Source organism: Eumetopias jubatus, unplaced genomic scaffold, assembly GCF_037043125.1.
Source record: "Eumetopias jubatus isolate StellerSeaLion01/CBP00866 unplaced genomic scaffold, mEumJub1_p1.0 scaffold_1, whole genome shotgun sequence".
NCBI classification, from domain to species: Eukaryota; Metazoa; Chordata; class Mammalia; order Carnivora; family Otariidae; genus Eumetopias; species Eumetopias jubatus.
Genome location: NW_028274807.1, coordinates 112,524,518 through 112,545,731, shown reverse-complemented (window position 1 = coordinate 112,545,731; position 21,214 = coordinate 112,524,518). Strand labels below are relative to the sequence as shown.

The 21,214-nt window shown below is 37.3% G+C and overlaps 1 pseudogene; it reads left to right on the top strand.

Moving 5' to 3' along the window:
* Nucleotides 1–19,031: 19,031 nt before the first annotated feature.
* On the top strand, nucleotides 19,032–20,026 carry LOC114209050 (methionine aminopeptidase 1D, mitochondrial pseudogene; annotated as a pseudogene).
* Nucleotides 20,027–21,214: the final 1,188 nt, after the last annotated feature.

The window sequence follows — 21,214 nt, the reverse complement described above, 5'->3', positions numbered from 1 at the left end:
GAGAATAGGATGATATATTCAAAGTGCTGGAAGAAAAAACTGTCAACCAACTTTATCCAATTAAGTTTTCCTTCAGAAATGAAGAAGAGATAAAAATTTCCCCAGAAAAACAAAAGCTGAGGGAGTTCATCACCACTAGATCTGCCTTATAAGAAATGCTGAAAGGATTCTTGAAGGTGACATGAAAGGACTCTATCAGTAATATGAAAACATAAAAAAATATACAACACACTGTTAAAAGTAAGTAATCAAATTCATAATACTCTAATATGGTGTTATATTAACCACTTAACTCTGGTTTTTAAAAAAAGGTTAAAGGGGCACCTGGATGGCTCAGTTGTTAAGCGTCTGCCTTCAGCTCACTCAGGTCATGATCCCAGGGTCCTGGGATCGAGTCCCGCATCGGGCTCCTTGCTCAGCGGGAAGCTTGCTTCTCCCTCTCCCACTCCCCCTGTTTGTGCTCCCTCTCTCGCTGTGTCTCTCTCTGTCAAATAAATGAATAAAATCTTTTTAAAAATTTTTTAAAAAATAAAAAAAGATTAAAGACAAAAGTATTAAAAATAACTACAGCTACAGTTATTTGTTAATGAATATACAATATAAAAAAAGGCAAACTGTGACATCAAAAACATATAAGATTGGGAGAAAGGAAGTAGAGTTTTTGTATGCTATTGAAGTTACATTGTTATCACTGTAAAAGAGACTGTTACAAGATAATTTATGTAATCTTCCTGGTGACCACAAAGCAAAATCCTTCAGTATACATGAAAGATAAAGAGAAAGAACCAAGGCACACCACTATGGAAAATCATGAATTTGCAAAGGAAAACAGCAAGAGAGGAAGAAAGGAACAAGGAAACTATAATACAGCCAAAAAAACAATAAGATGGCATTGGTAAATACTTACCTATCAATAATTACTCTAAATGTAAATGAAGTAAAGTCTCCAATCCAAAGGCACAGAATGGACAAAAACAAAAAACAAGAACAAAATTAACCATATGCTGCCTATAAGGGACTCATCTCAGCTTTAAGGACACACACAGGTTCAAAGTGAAGGAATGGACACAGTTATTCCATGCAAACGGAAACCATTTAACTCAAAATGGATTAAAAACTTAAACATAAGACCTGCAACCATAAAACTCCTGGAAGAAAACATAAGGTAAAGGCTCCTTGACACTGGTCTTGGCGATGATTTTTTGGATATGACATCAAAAGCACAGCAACAAAAGCAAAATAAATAAGTGGGACTACATCAAACTAGAAAACTTCTGTAGGTAAAGGAAAAGGAATAATCAACAAAATGAAAAGACAACCTATAGAATGGGAGGAAATATTAACAAACCACCTATTTGATAAGGGGTTAATAACCAAATATATAAGGAACTCCTACATTCAATAGCAAAAAAAAAAAAAAGCAATCCAATTAGACTGAGAAACTGAATAGACATTTTCCAAAGACATACAAATGGCCAACTACTAAATGAAAAGATGCTCAGCATCACCAATCATCAGGGAAATGCAAACTGAAATCACAGTGACATATTACTTCACACCTATTACAATGTCTACTATCAAAAAGACAAAAGATAACAAGGGTTGGCAAGGATATGGAAAAAAAGGGAATCCTTGGGTACTACTCATGGAAATTGGTGCAGCCACTATGGGGAATAGTATAGAGGCCTCAAAAAAATAAAAATAGAGCTACCATATAATCCAGTAATCCCACTTCTTGGTATATATCCAAGGGAAATGAAATCAAGATCTCAAAGAGGTATCTGTAGTCCCATGTACACTGCAGCATTATTCACAATAGCTAAGACATGGACACAACCTAAGTGTCCATCTATGGATGAACAGATAAAGAAGATGTGAGATACATATAATGTGGGTGTGTGTATAATATACATGTGTGTATATATGTGTGTAACATATATGTATATATGTATGTGTATATATGTGTGTAACATACGAACATCATTGCAATGATATTCACATACATACATACATATACATTGGGATGTCATTCAGCCTTGAAAAAGAAGGCAATCGCTATTTGTGACAACCCAGGTGATCCTTGAGGGCATTATGCTAAGTGAAATAAGTCAGACAGAGAAAGACAAACACTGTACGATATTACTTACATGTGGAATCTAAAAAAGCCAAACTCAGAGAAACAGCAGAATAGCTGCTGCCAGGCGCAGGGTGGGGGAAATGGGGAGATGTTGGTCAAAAGGTACAAACCTCCAGCTGAAAGATGAATAAATTCTGGGGATCTAATATAGAACATGATGACAATAGTTAATAACACTGTATCATATACTTGAAAGTTGCTGAGAGAGTAAATCTTAAATGTTCTCACCACCAAAAAAAAAAAGGTAATTAGGTGAGGTGATAGAGGTGTTAACTAACTCTATATAATATATACATGTATCAAATCAGCAGGGTGTACGCCTTAAGCTTACACAATGTTTATGTTATTATAACTGAATAAAACTGAGGGGGGAGAAAAGAAAAAACTATGCAGCCCTTATAGATGCTGGGATATTTTCAACTGCAGTGTTACAATATTTTGAGGCATCTTTACATATTCTCCCTGAAAAAAAATGAATCCACTGAAATGGGAGAAGAAGCAGTAATGCTTAGGGAGGAAAGAACTTACAGGAAATTATATGAAGTTCAGATTACCTCTAATTACAGAAGACACCTCTTTTCATTCAAATAGCGACATGCAGAAAATTATGACTAGAAATCAAATTAGGCGTAACAAATATATGCAACCTTCCAAATTAAAAACCACAACAAGGGGACCTGGGTGGTGCAGTTGATTAAGCATCCCACTCTTGGTTATGACTCAGGTCATGATCTCATGGTCATGAGATTGAGCCCCGCGTTGGGCTCCACAATCTGCACGGAGTATGCTTAAAACACTCTCTCCCTCTTCTTCTGCCCCTTCCTCTGTTCATTCCTTCTCTTTCTCTCTCTCTCTCAAATAAATAAATCTTTTTTAAAAATAAAAAAATAAAAACCGCAATAAAAGCAACAACATTTACTAAATGCTGCAGCTAATATGAATACATGGCAATACTTCAGAGATTACATCTTTACACTTCTTTCTCCTCTTCGACACAACTGTATTTTCATGATTAAAATACCAAGCCATTTTTCTGTAATGAGTAGAAATGAGTCATAATAGCATCTTGAAAATTTTGGTAGCATATAGCCTACTGTCAGAAATTCCTTAGGCAAAGCTTTTGGGAGACTCTCTTGCATTTCATTGTCACAAAATCCATTATATCAGGACAGATCTCAGCCTGCCTGAGTAACATCGATCTGAGGGTTATAATTTTGTCATAAACATTTATTCTCACATGAACTTAGCATAAAAGGTCTCCGTCCAGAAAATAGGAATTGAAATTGATGTATTATCACTTGAACTGCTTTTTTGCTCACTTATCCTTCAATTACAAGCCTTAAGTTCACTGGTGTCAAGAGAGGTTAAACCAGAAAAAAATGTAAAACAGTTTTTGAAATATGTGAGGGAAATTTGACACTTAATGTTCCAAATGCATTATTATTGCTCTGGTATCACTGAAGTGTGCTATTGATTCACTTTACATTGTGGATTAAAGGCTTAAAAGACTATTCATGAAACAAAGGGAAAAAAATCCATATGTATCTTTTCATATATAAAAGAAATTGCAAGAACTCTGTTTTTTTTCTTGTTTAAAAAGTCTCCAATTTCTTTTTTTTTAAATCTCTGCTTTGCAAAACTTAAATTTCAAGAGGCAATTAAATTTTAATGGGGCAAAGACAGGGGAGGTGAGAAGGGTAAGTTTTGAGAACTGCAATCATACTGGCAGTAATGATCATATGAAAAGTAACATTTGTACAGCACTGGATAATTTAAAAATTGCCTTCACAAGCATGTCTGCATTCGATCACAGCAACTCTATGAGACTGAGGCTATCATTATCACCATTTTATATATTAGAAACCATGGCTCAAAGTACTTAAGTGATTTGCATATATAAAGTTGCAAACTGAAACCAGATCTTCACACTTCAAAATTCAAATTCTTTTCATTACACCACACTGTCCAATGGTCATCATTTGTCCCAAAGGCAAAGAGAAAAAGAGGTTATCTAATTTCTGAGTCATCAATTTAGGTTCTAATTCTCCAACTTTGCTAAAGGTATATCATCCTAATGACCCATTGGACACTCTTCTGGATGGTCTGGACCAGAGAGTCTCACACTTGAACGTGCACAGGAATCGCCTAAGGAAGATTAAAGTATAGACTGCTGAGCCCCTCCACCAGAGTTTCTGAAACAATAGGTCTGGAGTGGAAGAGAACAATTTTCATTTTTAGCAAGTTCTCAAGTAATGCTGATATTGCTGGTCCAGAAGCACACTTTGAGGAACTGATAAAGAATAATTCTAAATTTTCCTTCTATTTTTCAATGATTGAGATTTTTTTCAATAATTTTAGTGATCTTTATTGAACTGTGCAGTTTATTTGCAAAAGTAATTTACTCATGGGTTTTATCTTCAATTAAAATTGTAGGCAAATCAGGGGGGTGGGGGGGATGGGTTAGCCCGGTGATGGGTATTAAGGAGGGCATGTATTGAATGGAGCACTGGGTGTTATACGCAAACAATGAATCATGGAACACTACATCAAAAACTAATGATGTAATGTATGGTGACTAACATAACATAATAAAATAAAATTTTAATTAATAAATAAATAAAATTCTAGGCAAATCAAACAGATGAAATTGGGATATTTCCATTTCAATTCTTATCTTCTATAAAAATGTAAGTAGTAAAATCAAGCATTTGAATACACTTACACATTTCAAATCCATTACACATTAAAATGCAGTTTTACAATATATACATAAATAAGTATAATAAAGGGTCCCTACCTTAAAATTTTGTTGATTCTACAGATTTTAAGATAACTAGCATTGATTTATTTTATATTATTTATATTTATATTTTATATCAATGTATTGAATTTTTAAATGTTTTCAGTTTTTATGTTAAATGTCATATCCAAGTCCATTTTTAGAACAAAAAAAAAAAAAATGTGACTTCCCCTGAGGCCCAGGTTCCCTAGGGCTACATCCAACTAAGGAAACTCTGGTTTGGAAACCACTGTTAAGTATTTCTTTGGCAATAAGCAGTAGCTTTCTTAATAGTAAAACTGAGCTGAGCAAATTCTGTGAGAAGTATTTGTAGAAGTATTTTTGGAGCTAAGAGCATTTGTTTCATGAAGACTAAAGGAAGGATTCCAGCTGATATGGTTCTCCGGCTGTCACATAAAAAGCTTAGACAGGGTAATGGGATAATATGAGGACTTTCTTATGTTCAGGCATCCCTTGATGTTGCCACTTGACAAAGTTCACTTGTGTCCACTCCAACTAATTTTTTACAAAGGCAGAGAAATGAAGAAAGGTAAGGAACACCTGTCTGGTTGTTTTGGCAGAAGACTAGAAAGAAAAGGGTCAAGAAGAAAAAAGTAATAAAATCAGATTTTCCCTAGCCCCTTCCACAAACTCCCATCCTCTACTAGAATTATATAAATATTCTGCCACTAAGCCTCATCTTAATCTGTCCACTTCATTTAATCTACAAAAAGCAGACTCTGAGATGAGAAAGCAAGTCTTCTAGATGAGTCACCTTTCCTCAGACCTTAGACCAGGGCAGCCTCATGATTCTTCCATGTCCAGTATATTCCTGTTTACCTATTTTTTATGAACTTTATGGGGGTTGAATATCTTGTATTATTTTATCTTAATCTAAACCAAATACGCTTCTGGTACGCATTTTGAAAGACTACATAAGGATACAGCAATAACGTTTGATTGTACAACAGATGTAATGGAGCATCCAAGGACTATGAAGTCACTCAAAGGCAGATTTGAATAGAGGCTTCACCACTTACTAGCCTTGGCCTACCTGGGAAATTCAGTTAATGATACCTACGTCATAAGATTATTGTGAAGACTTAAAAAAAACCCAAGTCCTTAAATACAAGGGTGACCAACTCTTCTGGTTTGCTCAGAAATGAGGGGTTTCCCAGGACAAGAGACTCTCAGGACTAAAACCACTGAAAAACCCAGTCCTGGGAAAACTGGGACAATTGGTCACTGAGTTGCACTAAAATGTTTCTCAAGCAAAAATAAATTAATATTAGGACTCCCCCTCTCCCCTTCCAATTTTCTGAAAGCCATTATCACCAGATAAAATATATATTAAAATGTATTAGTAGTTATCACTTTGCTGTTAGGTGTTAAATGATTCACATGGGTTATATCAGTTTTTCTTTAAATGAACTCTTAGAGCCAAATGCCATTTTAATCATCCCCATGTTGACAGATGCCAAAACAAAGACACAGAACAGCTAAATGTCCTACACAACAAGGTCACAGGGGTAATAAAGAGTAGAGCAGGCATTCAAACCCAAGCAGTCAGATTTTCAAATGTGCACACAGCTCTTTCTACTCAGTGTGGTCCTCAGACCAGCAACCTCAGCATCACCTGAGACTTAGTGAAGGAAACTAAAGTTGAACTAAAGTAGAACTTGCATCAGTAGAAGTAAATTTAAACACACTAAGTAAACTTGAAACTCAAACTCAAACAGTGCTTTCTTATAGCACAGGTTTAGGGGGTTTTCCTCAAAATATACCTGCTTAGAACACGACCAAGACTATCCCTTTTTTCTAATACAAATGCATCACAAAGCAGGAAGGGCAGAGACAAAAATATCACAGCATTTTGAAAGAAACTTTGAGCTGATCTACTTTTTGTGCTGTTCAAGTTCCTGGATTTCACATAAAACTGAAAATAGGAGGGAAATTCATAATTAGGAGACTTACTTATGTTTAGCACAGATTTAGAGTTTTGAATATAAATACAAATTAACAAATATTTAATGTTCTTTTCAAAAACAAGATCTTAGCAGTGATAGTCTATCAAGCACTCTTACCAAAAGCTGAAAGCACAGCAATAAAATCTCATTCCCGGCTGAAACCAGACACACAAAGTCAGAAGTGATGAAGTCATTATCATTTGCTAGATTAAAAACACTCAGTCTCAAAAACAACTGAGATCCAGTTCAAAATAACAGCTTCAGTCTATCAGAGTAAATATTTTATGTGCCAAAATATGTTGGGTACACAGTCTGTACCAAATTATGTGTTTAATTAGCTGCATTTCATCAGATGCCGTTATACCAAGGCTACCTCCTCATATGAAATAATTTTTTCCATATAAAGTGAATAAAATAGTCACTGGAAACAAATGCATTTAGGAAATAAGAACATAATTCTATCTTCAAAATCCCTCAGTTTAAATCTAAAGATTTTTCTCACTTTTTTTTAAATAATGCATATATTATTTTTCCATTAAATTTAAATTGAATCCTTAAGGCTTTAGCTTCAGGTATCACAACTGACATATTAGGCTATATTAGAAGGAAACTACATTTCTAAAGCTCCGTGCCAGGAACTTTCATCATTATTTTATTTAATTTCCCAATGATGCTATGCAATAAGTATAATTAACCACCGTATAAAGGAGGAAACCAAGACTCAAAGAATCTAAGAGAATCACCCATGGTTTTCACCAGAGGGGCTGCATCAGGATTTGAACCCAGGTCTGAGACCCAAGCACATTGCCTCCCAAAGGTGACCATAGTCCTGGTGGTACGTCATTCAAGGCCTCTAGAGCTGAAAGCAAACTGTTTCCTATCTAACACGTGACCGTTTAGGGACAGCATAGACTCACAAGGAATGAAAAAACAAAACGAAGATTTAATATTCCACAGAGCCACCTTAGACCCCTATCTCCAAGCCACCATAACCCATGGTAAAATGTAACCAGAGTAAATGGCACAAGTCTTCCCTAGTGATGAAAGGTGTTGGGGGAGGTGTGCAATGGTTCTTTAAAGTGCAAGTCCACCTAGGAGTCGGTCAGCATCATCCAACAAGCCAGGGATAGCAATTTCCCCCCAGCAATTCCCCAGCACAGATGATAAAATGGCTTGGACCCAAGTACATGGACCTAACTAAGTATATCTGGCTGCCCCAAAGAGCAAGCCATGAGGTTCTCCTCTTTATGGATTCCACTGCATCTATGGCTCTTATGCAGAGGTGCCAGGCATTCCAGAAACTATCCTTTCCATACACAAGTAAGCCAGCAAGCCTCTTCAAGGACACTGCTAAATGTCAGTCACCCACCTCTTTGGCAAACATAGCATTTGAATCTACATTCAACCTCAATCCCGCAATCAAGTTGCCTGCTTTTAAGGTTTATAGATTTCAACCGACTTCTCGGACATTTGGTGATCAAAGAGGAATAAGATCACATTTTAAAATGACATTTGCTTGGGGAGTCCAGCCTCCAAAAAGAACGTGTCCTAAGAGCCCTTATCAAAATTTCTCCCCCAATTCAAATTTATTACTCAGACCTGGCCCCCTCGTGGAGCCTTTCCAAAAGGTTCCAGTCCACGCAAGCTCTTCTCTGTCTCAACGGCTTCGAGTCTGAGTTACCACCTTGGTAAACTTCCCCCCCGTGGAGGGCTATTCCTGAGCATGCATCTATACTCCCCAGAATCAGCCACTATTGCATGGACTTCTTATTTATTCCCCACAGCACCTAACACATCTGTGACATAGTAAAAGATAAAACCAGTCCTGGCAGGCTGCTTCAGCAGGGCCCCTGGGATGGCAACGCCTAGGTGGAGTGACCACAGTGCAGAATCTGATGTGCAGAAAGATGATGAGGAGTAAACAAGCTCTGTTAAGTGAACACATGTCAACAGATTCACTAGGGTCTGATTTCCAAATAAGATTGCCAACATATTCATCTACCACGGGCTGATAGGGGTTTGGAAGGAAACGGAGAAAGCACAGGAGATACACTTGGGGTACACAGCATCCATCCCAAGCAGCTGTTAAAGAGGCAGAAATGCAAGCAGGCTGGGAGAATAAATATCATAAGATCACACTATGTCTCAACTTTATGCGTTTTGAACTAGCAAGTAATATGGAAAAAACAAAACTAGCATATCCCTCCCAGTAGCCAACTCTCAGTTTTCATCACTGCTCTTTCCCTTTACTCAAAACAATAAGGTGTCTCTGCATTTCTATCTCAGAGAAGCCTGGTAATTGGGCTGTGGGGGCAGTAAATGGCCCAAGGGTGAAGTTAATAGCCCTAGAGGGTCAAGTGCTTTCAGAGAGCACTTCCCTTTTTTTAAGATTTTATTTATTTATTTTATTTGAGAGCGAGAGAGAGTGCACATGAGAATGGGGAGGGGCAAAGAGAGAGGGAGAAAGAGAGAGAAGCTCAAGCAGACTCCGTGCTGAGCCCAAGATGCAGGGCTCGATCTCACAACCCTGAGATCATAACCTGAGCTGAAACCAAGAGTCAGATGCTTAACTGACTAAGCCACCCAGGCACCCCTTTTTTTTAAGATTTATTTATTTATTTTAGAGAGAGAGCAAGTAGGGGGAGGGGCAGAGGGAGAGGGAAAGAGAGAATCTCCAGCAAACTCCCCGCTGAGCTCAGAGCCCAAAGTGGGACTTGATCTCATGACCCTGAGATCATGACCCTGAGATCATGACCTAAGTCAAAATTAAGAGTTGGATGCTTTACCGACTGAGCCACCTAGGCTCCCCCAGAGAGCACTTTTTAAATATGCTCTCTATGTACCCACATCCTTATCTCAGGCTCTGCTTTTAGGGGAAACCAAACTAAAAGGGCAATCAAGACAGGAGAAATTGCCAAGTCATCCAGAAGAGCTGAAAAAGAGGTTTTTGTGAATAATTTATGTACCATCCAAGATTATCCTTAAGGCCCTAAGTATCAATTTGTCAGAAAGTTTTTGCTGACTATGAATAGAAGTTACTTAATTGCCAGTAACCTGTGACTCAATTGAGTAAATTAATAAAACCATGTGTTTGGTCAAATAGAAAATGCTAAAGAAACTCCAGTGCCAATACTGTCACTGCTAAAGATGCTAAAGATAACACCATCATGACACAGGTTATAAAAAGTAGCCTAACTCTGTAAAGCTATGAATAATTACCAATAACAAGATTATTTTTATATTTAATATTTTAATAGACTTTTTTAGGTTTTTTAGAATGATTTTAGGTTCACAGCAAAACTGAGCAGAAAAGAGAGTTCCCACACACCCCTGGCCCCACACATGCACAGCCTCCCCTACCAATACCTCACAGCACAGTGGTATATTTATTGCAATCAATGAATCAACACTGACACATCTCTATCACTCAAAGTCCATATATACATTAACTTTCACTCTTGCTGTTGTACATTCCATGGGGTTTAGATTTAATTTTAAATTGCAAAATGGTATACAAAAATGAGATCTTCCCCCCAAGATGTCATAGTATGTACTCAGAAAACAGATAGATACCCACTGAGCCAGCTAAAAGTCTTCAGAATAGATACCTAGGAGCCCTAACACAACCCACTGATCAATTCTTGTTGCATCGCAGAAATATGTATCAAGAAGAATAAAGAATAAGCTTATAGAGAAGTGCAGAACCTCATGGTCATTCCCACTGGCACAACTCAACCACGGTAAATCCTTACACACTGAATCCACAAACTATTTAAGTACTCTTTGTGAATGGAATAGGAATTGACATAAAATTAAGACAACTCGAGCCAAACTGGCAGAATGTTTGTTAGCAGCTTGGAAGAAAAGACAGTAGGTAATGATGGAGTACTCTTTTAAGAAATGACCCATTACCAATGCTCCCAATGCCTCCTGATGAGTGGAAAAACTCACACTGAGAACTCTAAGTGGAAGAAATGAATCAGAGGAGCAAAATTCTGAATATGAAGTGATTTCAGGAATAACAGTGGATTTATTGTGCTCATATTTACATTTTTATGTATGTACAATTGTATGTGCAGGTGTTTTAAAACCTATCTAATTAAGTCTAAAATAGCCTTTTCTAAAAGTATGGAACAAAAATCTTAGGGATAAAAAATTTTAATCTAATTAGTAGCTCTTTTTCCTTTCTTAGTGACACAGTTGATGGCATCTTAAATTCAGTAAAATATGACAAGTGCTTACAAAATTATGGGAAGCTCTGGGGGAGCCAAGGTAAGGGAAAACTACCACTGGCTTTCAGAGATCAGAAGGTTTAAGGAATCACAGAAAACCTCTGATGATGATCTCTGCTGCTGGCAGCACCAAAGCAAGTGATTCTATATAAAGAATGCCCACAACTCAAAGTAAACCTCATGTCTGCCATTGCCCTTCAGCTGCCTACACGCTGACAGGCAGAGTGGACGCCATGCCAGACTGTGCTCTTATAAGAAGGCACTAGAGAGGGATGCCTGGGTGGCTCAGTTGGTTGAGCGACTGCCTTCAGCTCAGGTCATGATCCTGGAGTCCCGGGATCGAGTCCCTCATCGGGCTCCCTGCTCGGCAGGGGGTCTGCTTCTCCCTCGGACCCTCCCCCCTCTCATGCTCTCTCTATCTCATTCTCTCTCTCAAATAAATAAATAAATAAAATCTTTAAAAAAAAAAAAAGAAGGCACTAGAGAGCTGGTTCCTTCTCTCTGCCTGTCACATGAGGGCACGGTGAGAAAGCGGCAAGCCAGACAGAGAGCTCTCACTGGAACCCAAGCATGCCAGCACCCTAATCTGAGGCTCCTAGCCGCCACAACTTGTGAGAAATAATTTCTGTTGTTTAAGCCACCCAGTCTATGAGATTTTGTTATGGCAGCCAAGCTAATACATTAGGCTTCTCTCCTAAAATGAAGTGCAATCAGCACTTTAATATCATATAGGGGATGGCGATGATGGTGAGTTAACAAGAGACAATCTGCATAATTGCTTTGAGAATTATGATACATAAGATTATTGTTCTCAGTTCTTCACTCACTCCTTATAAAGTTACACATCTACACTCTTTCCCACATGACTTTGTAGTGCCTCCCACTGTGGGTAAAGTACATATATCCCAACCTACTGCCCCTGCACTTAGCCATGTGATTTGCATGAGACAATGGAATTTTAGTAGACGTGATTCAAACAGGAGTTTTTAATATGTTTGTGTGGTTTAGCCTGCCTACTTACACTTCGGTTGTCTGCAATAGGAAGACCATGCCCCAGACAGCCACTGGCACTGGAGAAGCAGACAGGAACCCAACCCACAGCCCAGAGCCAAGGTCAGGCAATCTTGGAGCCCAGCTGAGCCACAGACAACCCACAGACCTACGAGGGAGAAAACGAGTGTTTATTATTGTAGAACCCCAAGATTTTGACATTATTTATTATGTAGCAAAAATTACTGCAAGAATTAAATATATATCTGAAACAGTGCTTGGCACATATTAACCATAATTATTTCAGGAATCTTGTAAATTATATAGCATGATGTAAGCAATATATGTAAGCAATGTATTCAGAGTTTTTGTTTAGAGATAATAGCAGGTATGAATAGCAAGGCTTCAAAATGTAAAAAATATTACATTTTTACATTTTCTATATCAAATTATATCTAGTTTGAGCACTAGACATTAGGGTTGGCAACAAGTCTGATAGCTCTCCTTTTTCCATCCCCCATCCCTTTCTTGCATGGTACAAAACCCCCAGGATTTATACGGTTCCAAACAGAGGGGGAGGGCCAGACTTTCAGACAACTTGTGGAAGTAAATGGATTTCAAAAAATATTTTGTACCTTTCTGGGACAACTAAGACTTCAAACTATATAAGTAATACATGCTCTCTACATTGCTAGAATCTAAGGGAGTAAATGTCACCCATTGTCTTAATTTATATTTATATTCCTAATTACTTAAATTAGAATTAGAATTAGAATTAAAGAGGATTTTACAGGGCTATTTGGAAGTAATAGTGGTTTTAAAAAAAAGGAGATGGTCTATCACCATTTTAATTTAATGTATCCTTAAAAAATGTAATCAGAGTAGTGTAAAAAGACAGAAGAGAATTTGTCTTAAGTGATATACAATAAGTTTGTGCATATGCAATTAAGTATACATCAGAATAAGTATACAGAAAACCATTCAAAGAATAGCAGCATTCTTTGAAGGGCAATTTGGCAATACTTATCAAGAGCCATAAAGTTTTTATATCCATGGACCTTGTAATCTCATTCTTAAAACAAATCTAAACCAATAAATCAAAAGACAAAAGATACACTTATAAAGATGTTATATTCACCTCTAACAGTGAAAATTAAAAATAACCTAAACCTAAGAGAGCCTTGGTAAATTTTGGTATATGATTTTTAAGAATATTATGCAATATGTTAAAAATAAACACTGTAGAACCATAAAAATCAGCAAGAAGAACAAATCAAAATAACTACACTCAAAATAATGTATGGTTAAAAAAAACTGCATCATAAAAAAAATGTGATTGCATGTGGCAAAAAGTTTGGAAATAGAACACAAAGAGTTTGGGTAAAATATTTTACATTCTACATTTTTATTTATATTCTAAACACCTTTTGTAAAAATAAAACCATGAGAAAAACTATAGGTTACTTCGTGCTGAAAAAAAAAAAAATGATGGTCCCTAAAAATAGTAGCAAAGGGTAGGTGGATCCATTTCCAGATCCTACTAGGCTAGGAAGGGTGAACTGGCGATTGTTCTTGACTCTCTCTCCCAAGACCAACAAAAAACACCAAGAAAGGTATGAGAAATCCCTGAGATGAAGACAGAGGGCTATTTTGAACTGATGTGAGAGGAAAAGACTAGCTTCAGGGAACACAAGAGGCAGCCCAGTAGAGTGTACAGAGGATAGAAAATAGAATAAAATAGAAAAGGTACTGTTGGGATGAAGAATGTCCACCCTACACCCACAGCAACTCAGACTTGGTCCAAGTGATCTCAAAAACAAAGGAAAATCAATGGCAGGAGCTACTGTGACATGGTGTGAAAAGCAAAGTAATGACTCCGGTTAAGTTGCTATGCTTAAGAAAGATCCCCACCTAAAGCTGCTCTTTCCTGAGGGGCAAAGAGCAAAGCCCTACATTAAGTTCTTTTTTTAGGGTGAGGAGAGATTAACTCAGTTTTTCACTGCCTCAGCCTCTGGACACAAGGGCTCATGCATATACCCCACTCCCACCCCCTAAGCTACTTAAGATGACAGAGGCAGGGGTCTGACTTTCCCCTATATGCTCTGCTTGACAGAATAACCCCAGGAAAAACAGACCCATAAATCGATAGGATAGGATATTTAAGGAGTACAACTATCTGGATTTTTAGATTCCATCAGAAGCAAAGATACATACACCAATAACTTTAAATCAGTTTAATGAAATTGGGGGGGGGGGGGCTGTTACTTTTTTTTAATTTTTTTAATTTTATTATGTTATGTTAATCACCATACATTACATCATTAGTTTTTTTAATTTAATTTTATTTTATTATGTTCTGTTAGTCACCACGCAGTACATCATTAGTTTTTGATGTAGTGTTCCATGATCCATTGTTTGCGTATAACACCCAGTGCTCCATGCAGAACGTGCCCTCCTTAATACCCATCACCGGGCTAACCCATCCTCCCTCCTCCCTTCCCTCTGAAACCCTGTTGGTTGCTCAGAATATTTTTTAAAGGAAAGAATGCATCAGTAGGATTAAAAATTTATTTAAAAGAGTGAAGCAGATATTTTAAAGACAAGATTATAATAGTTGAAATAAGGAACACAAAAATGATACACTTCAAAAAGAACATTGCTCAGAAAAGAAGGGTAAAGAAATGAGAAATATAAAAAAAAAATTCAATAGGCATAAGGAATAGAAAGAGAAGCGCTAAAATCCAAATCACAGAAAGAGAAAAAATTTGAAGAGGAGTAAATATTTGAAGAAGTAATGCAGATAAATGTTCAATTTTTTTAAAGATAACAGGCCTAAGACGGAAAGAGTTTGTAGAGTGGCAAGAAAGAGAAAGAAAGAAAAATCTACACCACATTATATTAAAATTTAAGAATAAGAAAGATAAAGAAAAAAATTCTAAAAGTTAACAAAAAGAGAAAAAGCATATCACATCAAAGAAATAAGAATCAAATTATTCAGAAGCAACACTGCCCTAAAGACTATGGAAGTAGAATTTCAAAAGTATTGAAGGAAAAGAACTTAAATTTAGAGCTGTATATGCAGCCCAAATATAAATCAAATCTCAAAGCTTGATAAACACATTCTCAGGAATATAAGGCCTCAGAAGATTTACCATGCAAAAATCCATGATGACAAGGGGGGCTGGGGGAAGGATGTTTAAATAAAAGGACAAACGAGATGCTGCAAGTGATATGTGAATGAAAGAGATTAAGTACCTTGGTTGTTATGTTAAAGTTGGTTGCTATATTAAAGAGAGGGAGAGAAAGAAATCTATTATCAAAATAAAAGAGGAAATATAATAACCCTATTTAAAAGCTTAGTACTTTGAGGGACGCCTGGGTGGCTCAGTTGGTTAGGCAACTGCCTTCGGCTCAGGTCATGATCCTGGAGTCCCAGGATCGAGTCCCGCATCGGGCTCCCTGCTGAGCAGGGAGTCTGCTTCTCCCTCTGACCCTCTTCCCTCTCGTGCTCTCTATCTCTCATTCTCTCTCTCTCTCAAATAAATAAATAAAATATTTAAAAAAATAAATAAATAAAATAAAAGCTTAGTACTTTGGGAGTTAGGTTCTCACAAGGTATGGAAGAACTCAAACTGTGGTCCAGCAAGCTAGCCGGTCTGTAAACTGTTTGTCAGTTCTTAACAAGTTTCTTGCACCGAAGTGTGTATCAATCATGTCACTAAAAACACTGCTTAGTTCAGGTAACATGATTTTTACATAAAGACTTTCTCAATGAAGGGAGCAGTGCTTATTTTAAATTCTAGCAGGAGGGGCACCTGGGTGGCTCAGCTGGTTAAAGCGACTGCTTCTGGCTCAGGTCATGATCCCAGAGTCCTGGGATCCAGCCCCGCATCAGGCTCCCTGATCAGCGGGAAGCCTGCTTCTCCCTCTCCCACTCCCCCTGCTTGTGTTCCCTCTCACGCTCTCTCTCTCTCTCTCTCTCTGTCAATTAAATAAATAAATGAAATCTTTTAAAAATAAATAAATAAATAAATAAATAAATTCTAGCAGGAAGTCCTTATCTCATTATGGATAAGTAACAATTCCCAGATGAGCATTTTGAGTAGACACAGCTATTAATTTAAAGGAGAGAAGGAGATGAAGTGGGTGAAAATAAACAGAAATAGAGGGGGAAAAAAACACAGAAATAATAAGTTGAGGCATTTTGAACTGGTCCAAATATATTAATAGTTAGCAGAAATATTAACTAGATTTTAAGAGATAAAGTCACAGCTTAGATTTTATAAAATCTAAAATATGCTTTTTATAAAAGATATTCCTAAAGCATAAGAACACACAAAAGTTAAAAATAAAATGATAGAAAATCAAATATGAAGCAAATATAACCAAAACAAAGTTGCTACAGCTATTACTAACTATATAAAACAAATGCCTAGTAAAACGTATTATTAAGGATAGAGAATTCAATTCACTACTTAATGCAACTATCCAAGAAGATAAAGTAGTTTTAAATATGTGGTTACTAATAAAATTGCCTGAAAGTATATGAAGTAAATTTTATAGGAACTGCAAGGACAGAGTAATAAATCCAGCATCATAGTGAGGGATTTCAGCACACCTCTCTCAATTATTGAGAAGTCAAATAGAGGAAAAAAAACAGCCAAGATATACAAGATCTGGATGACATAGCTAAAAAGTGTAACCTAAGGAACATCTGACACTTTGAATAAAAATATTCTCAAGTACAGATGACTATAAAAATTTATCATGAATTAGGCCATAAAGCCTCAACAATCTTACCCAAAAAAGTATGCAATTACATTAGACATTAATAGTACAAATACAAATTTTTAATTCCCACTTATTCAAAATTTATTTTTCAAAGCCCTGATAAATGACTCATGGATTAAAATAAGGTCATAATGGAAATTTTAAAATATCTAGAACTGATTTAAAATTTTTTTATTTTATTTATTATCTTTTTTTAGCAGAATAATCTCAAACACATTTTATTGAATAGAGTTTTTTTATTTTTTTCATCTTTTTTTTTTCTTCCAAGTTTTTATTAAATCCTATTTAGGTAACATACAGTGTAATATTAGTTTGTGGTGTAGGATTTAGTGATTCATCACTTATATACAACACCCAGTACTCATCACAAATGCCCTCCTTCATCCCCATCCCCTATTTAACCCCTCCCCCCAACCACCTCCCTCTGATAACTATCAGTTTGTTTTCTATAGTTAAGAGTCTGTTTTCTGTTTCATCTCTTTTTTCTTCTATGTTCATCATTCTGTTTCTTAAATTACACATATGAGTGAAATATCATATTTGTCTTTCTCTGATTGACTAAATTCACTTAGCATAATACTGTCTAGTTCTATCCATGATAAGTATACTTTTTTATCATTTTTTATTAAGTTCAATTAGCAACATATAGTACATCATTAGTTTTTGATGTGGTGTTCAATGATAGAACTGATTTAAAAATTTTTAAATTATATATCAAAATTTATGTGATGCAAGAAAAGCAGTGATTCGAGGGCAATTTATAGCCTTAAACAGGACTATTGAAGGAAAAAAATTGAAAGCTTCAAAATTAATGAATTAATTGTCCATCTTAAGAGATGGGAAAAGGGAAAACAGGATAAAACTAAGGAAAATACAAGATAAGAGATAAGAAAACAAAGAATAGAGAAGACTTGAACAAAGATAAAATGCCAAAATATGACTATTTGGAAAAACTAACAAAATAAACTTTGGCAAAATTAATCAAGATAAGTAGAGAAGAAACACAGATGATTTTATAAATAAAGACAATTATTTCAGGAAAAATAGGAGTTAAAATGATTTTAAAAGACTTCTACTTCCAAACAAGACAGAATCAGGGACCAGATTGACTCATCTGCCAGAAACAACTAAAAAAAAAAAAAAGCCCAAATAAATGGAACAGTAGTTTTTAGATATTGGTCATTACACAACAATTGACAATAAGTGATGCCAGAGAGACAGGAAATTTGAAGGGAGCCCCACAATCACCTAGGAGAGTTTTCAGACTTCACCTCAGTAAAGATCTGTTGTATCTGTAACACACTACTAGCAGGGATGTAAATTAGTGCAACCACTTTGTTAAAGAATTTAGCATTATATTCTATAGTTGAAGATTTACACAGCCTGTAGCCTAGCAATTCATTCCACTCCTAGGTATTTATCAAAAGCAATTCTAGCACGTACAACGCTGTTCATATCAGCACTGTTCACAATAGCAAAAATCTGAAAACATCACTAATGTCTATCCACAGTAACCTGGATGAATGAACCATGCTATATATACAGAGCAGGCAGAACTAATTAACTACACAGGGACTTGTTGCCATAAGGATAACTCCTATCAATACAGTAGTAATGTGGGAAAAAAAGTACCTAAAGAATAGGTTGAACATGATACTTTTTGTAAAGTTAAAAATAATTAAAGCCTACATTAGAATAAGTAAAAAGAGGGGCACCTGCGTGGCTCCGTGGGTTAAGCTTCCAACTCTTGGTTTTGGCTGAGATCATGACCTCATGTGAGATGGAGCCCCAACTGTCCGCTTGCTCAGGGGTGTCGGCTTGAAGAGTCTCTCCCTCTGCCCCTCCCCCTACGGGTGGGCGCACACAAGCAGGTGCGCGCCTCTCTCTCTACAACAAATAAATACATCTTAAAAAAATAATAATAAGTAAAAATACAATTTATCCATATAAAAAGGAAAGCAGCTCCCACTTCCAGGAGCTTAGCTGTATTTTTCCCTATTCCTCCCACTAAATATAACTAAAAACCCTGCATATAATGTATAAGACAAACATCATGCTGTACATTACATCCTCATGACTTACAAACTGTTAATTTGTACTTTTGACCCCCTTCACCTATTTCACACACCTGGGATATGCCTGGGGTATTGGTGACTCCAGCCAACAGAGCAGCACCCAGTAGCCTCCGCCTGCTGGTTCTTAGAGTTTATCATAGAATTTTCTCTTCACCTACTCAATCATGTCTTCTTACATAAGCAGTCAGCAAAAGAAGACATGTCTTTTTCCAGAGACCAAGAGATCTAGTTTTGCCCGCTACAGTTTCTTCAGCTCAGCCAGTCGCTAAACTCACATAGAAGCCACCATTGTACCCCATGGGGAGACAATAGAGAAGTTAAGAATGAAGATCAGAGTCAGGGGCTTCCTCAGGCTTGTCAGCTGGCGTGACATGACCTCCTCCTGGCTGCGAAGAGCTTAAAGATTGACAAGACACCTGAAAAGATAGATGCTCTTGTTCATCAGTAAATCAGCAGTCATGGTGCCTAGGCTATGGAGGTTCTTCAAAGTCTGTACCTCTGTAAACAAGGTGCCATGTCATGGTATTCCTGGCAACTGACCTTTTCAGAATGGAGTTATGGTGAACAGACATCAGGGTCTATTACAACAGCTGCCCTGGAGACACTCAGAAACATTTTTGGTGGACAACAGTGGACGAATGTGGTAACCACTCAGTGGAGGCTGCCAAGAGGTGTAGAGATGAAGCAACTGCAGTGCACAGAGCTGGGCTCCCTTCTCTGTAACTGCAAACACAATCGGCCACAGAACTCATCAGAAAGGTTTGCAAGTCTGTCCTCGATTTGTGGGGTCGCGGGGCAGGGAGGACTTTCTTCACCTCTGCAGGATGGATGGGGCCAAGTCTTTGCACGCAGCTGTCCCCCGGCACCCACGGCAGCAGCAGGAAGGGGTGTCAGGGGCCACTGGGGTCACCACGTCCAGGTCCTGGTCTGCATTTGTGAACCCCGACCCGCCGCACTTCCTCCGGCCCAGCCAGGTCCCACCCGACAGAAGCAAGAAGCTGTCCAACTTCTTCCACCGGCAGTCGCGTTCCACACACTCCGGACCCACCGCGTGAGCACCTCGCGGCCGGACCCACCGCGTGCGCACCTCGAGGCTGGATCAGCTACAAGCTCTTCCAGTGCAAAGTTTCTGCGCTGCACCTCGCCCGCATACCCATCTACGATCGCCTTTGCGGGTTAAACCGCATTCTCCAGGGCTGCTTTCGCGGGGTTGCCTCCCGTATGGAAACTGCTTTTCATGAGCACAAAGAGCACCAGTTTACATGGTTTCTTCCTCCTGGAGTTGAGACGCAGAGATCTCCTGCCACCTCCACTTCACTGCCTGGTGCAGGAACTCCTCTACTTCCCTCTCCAAAAGGACGTTGGGGTCCCAGAGCAGCTGGCTTTCTATCTCAAAAATGTTCTTATTCTAACAGGTATGAAGTAATATCTCATTGTGGTTTTCATTTGCATTTCCCTGATGATGAGTGATATTGAGTGTCTTTTCATGTGTCAGTTGGTCATCTCTATGTGTTCTTTGGAACAATGTCTGTTCACGTCTTCTGCCCGTCTTTTAATTGGATTATTTGTTTTCTGGGTGTTGAGTTGTATAAGTTCTTTATATATTTTATCAGATATGTCAGTTGCAAATATCTTCTCCCATTGAGTAGGTTGTCTTTTAGTTTTGTTGGTTGTTTACTTGGCTGTGCAGAAGTTTTTTATTTTCATGTAGTCCCAATAGTTTAATTTTGCTTTTGTTTCCCTTGCCTCAGGAGACGTATCTAGAAAGATATTGCTACAGCCAATGTCTGAGAAATTACTGCTCTCTTCTAAGATTTTTATGGTTTCAGGTTTCATATTTAGGTCCTTAATCCGTTTGGAGTTTATTTTTGTGTATGGTGTAAGAAAGTGGTATGTTAACTACACTGGAATTAAAATTTAAATAAATACATTAGATAAGTAGATAGATAGTTCTTTATAGATTGAAACTTTAAGAAAAAATTTCTCACCATGGCGGTTCAAATGCAGGTTGCTGAGGTCTGCTTGTATAGCATGGTATACAACATGGTGACTATAGTTAATAATACAGTATTGCATATTTTAAAGTTGCCAAGTGAATAGATCTTAAAAGTCCTCACAAGAAGAAAATTTTGCAACTATGTATAGTGACAGGTATTAACCAAACGTATTGTGATCATTTCACAATATATATATAGAATCATTATGTTGTATGCCTGAAACTAAAAAAAAAGTTACATGTCAAT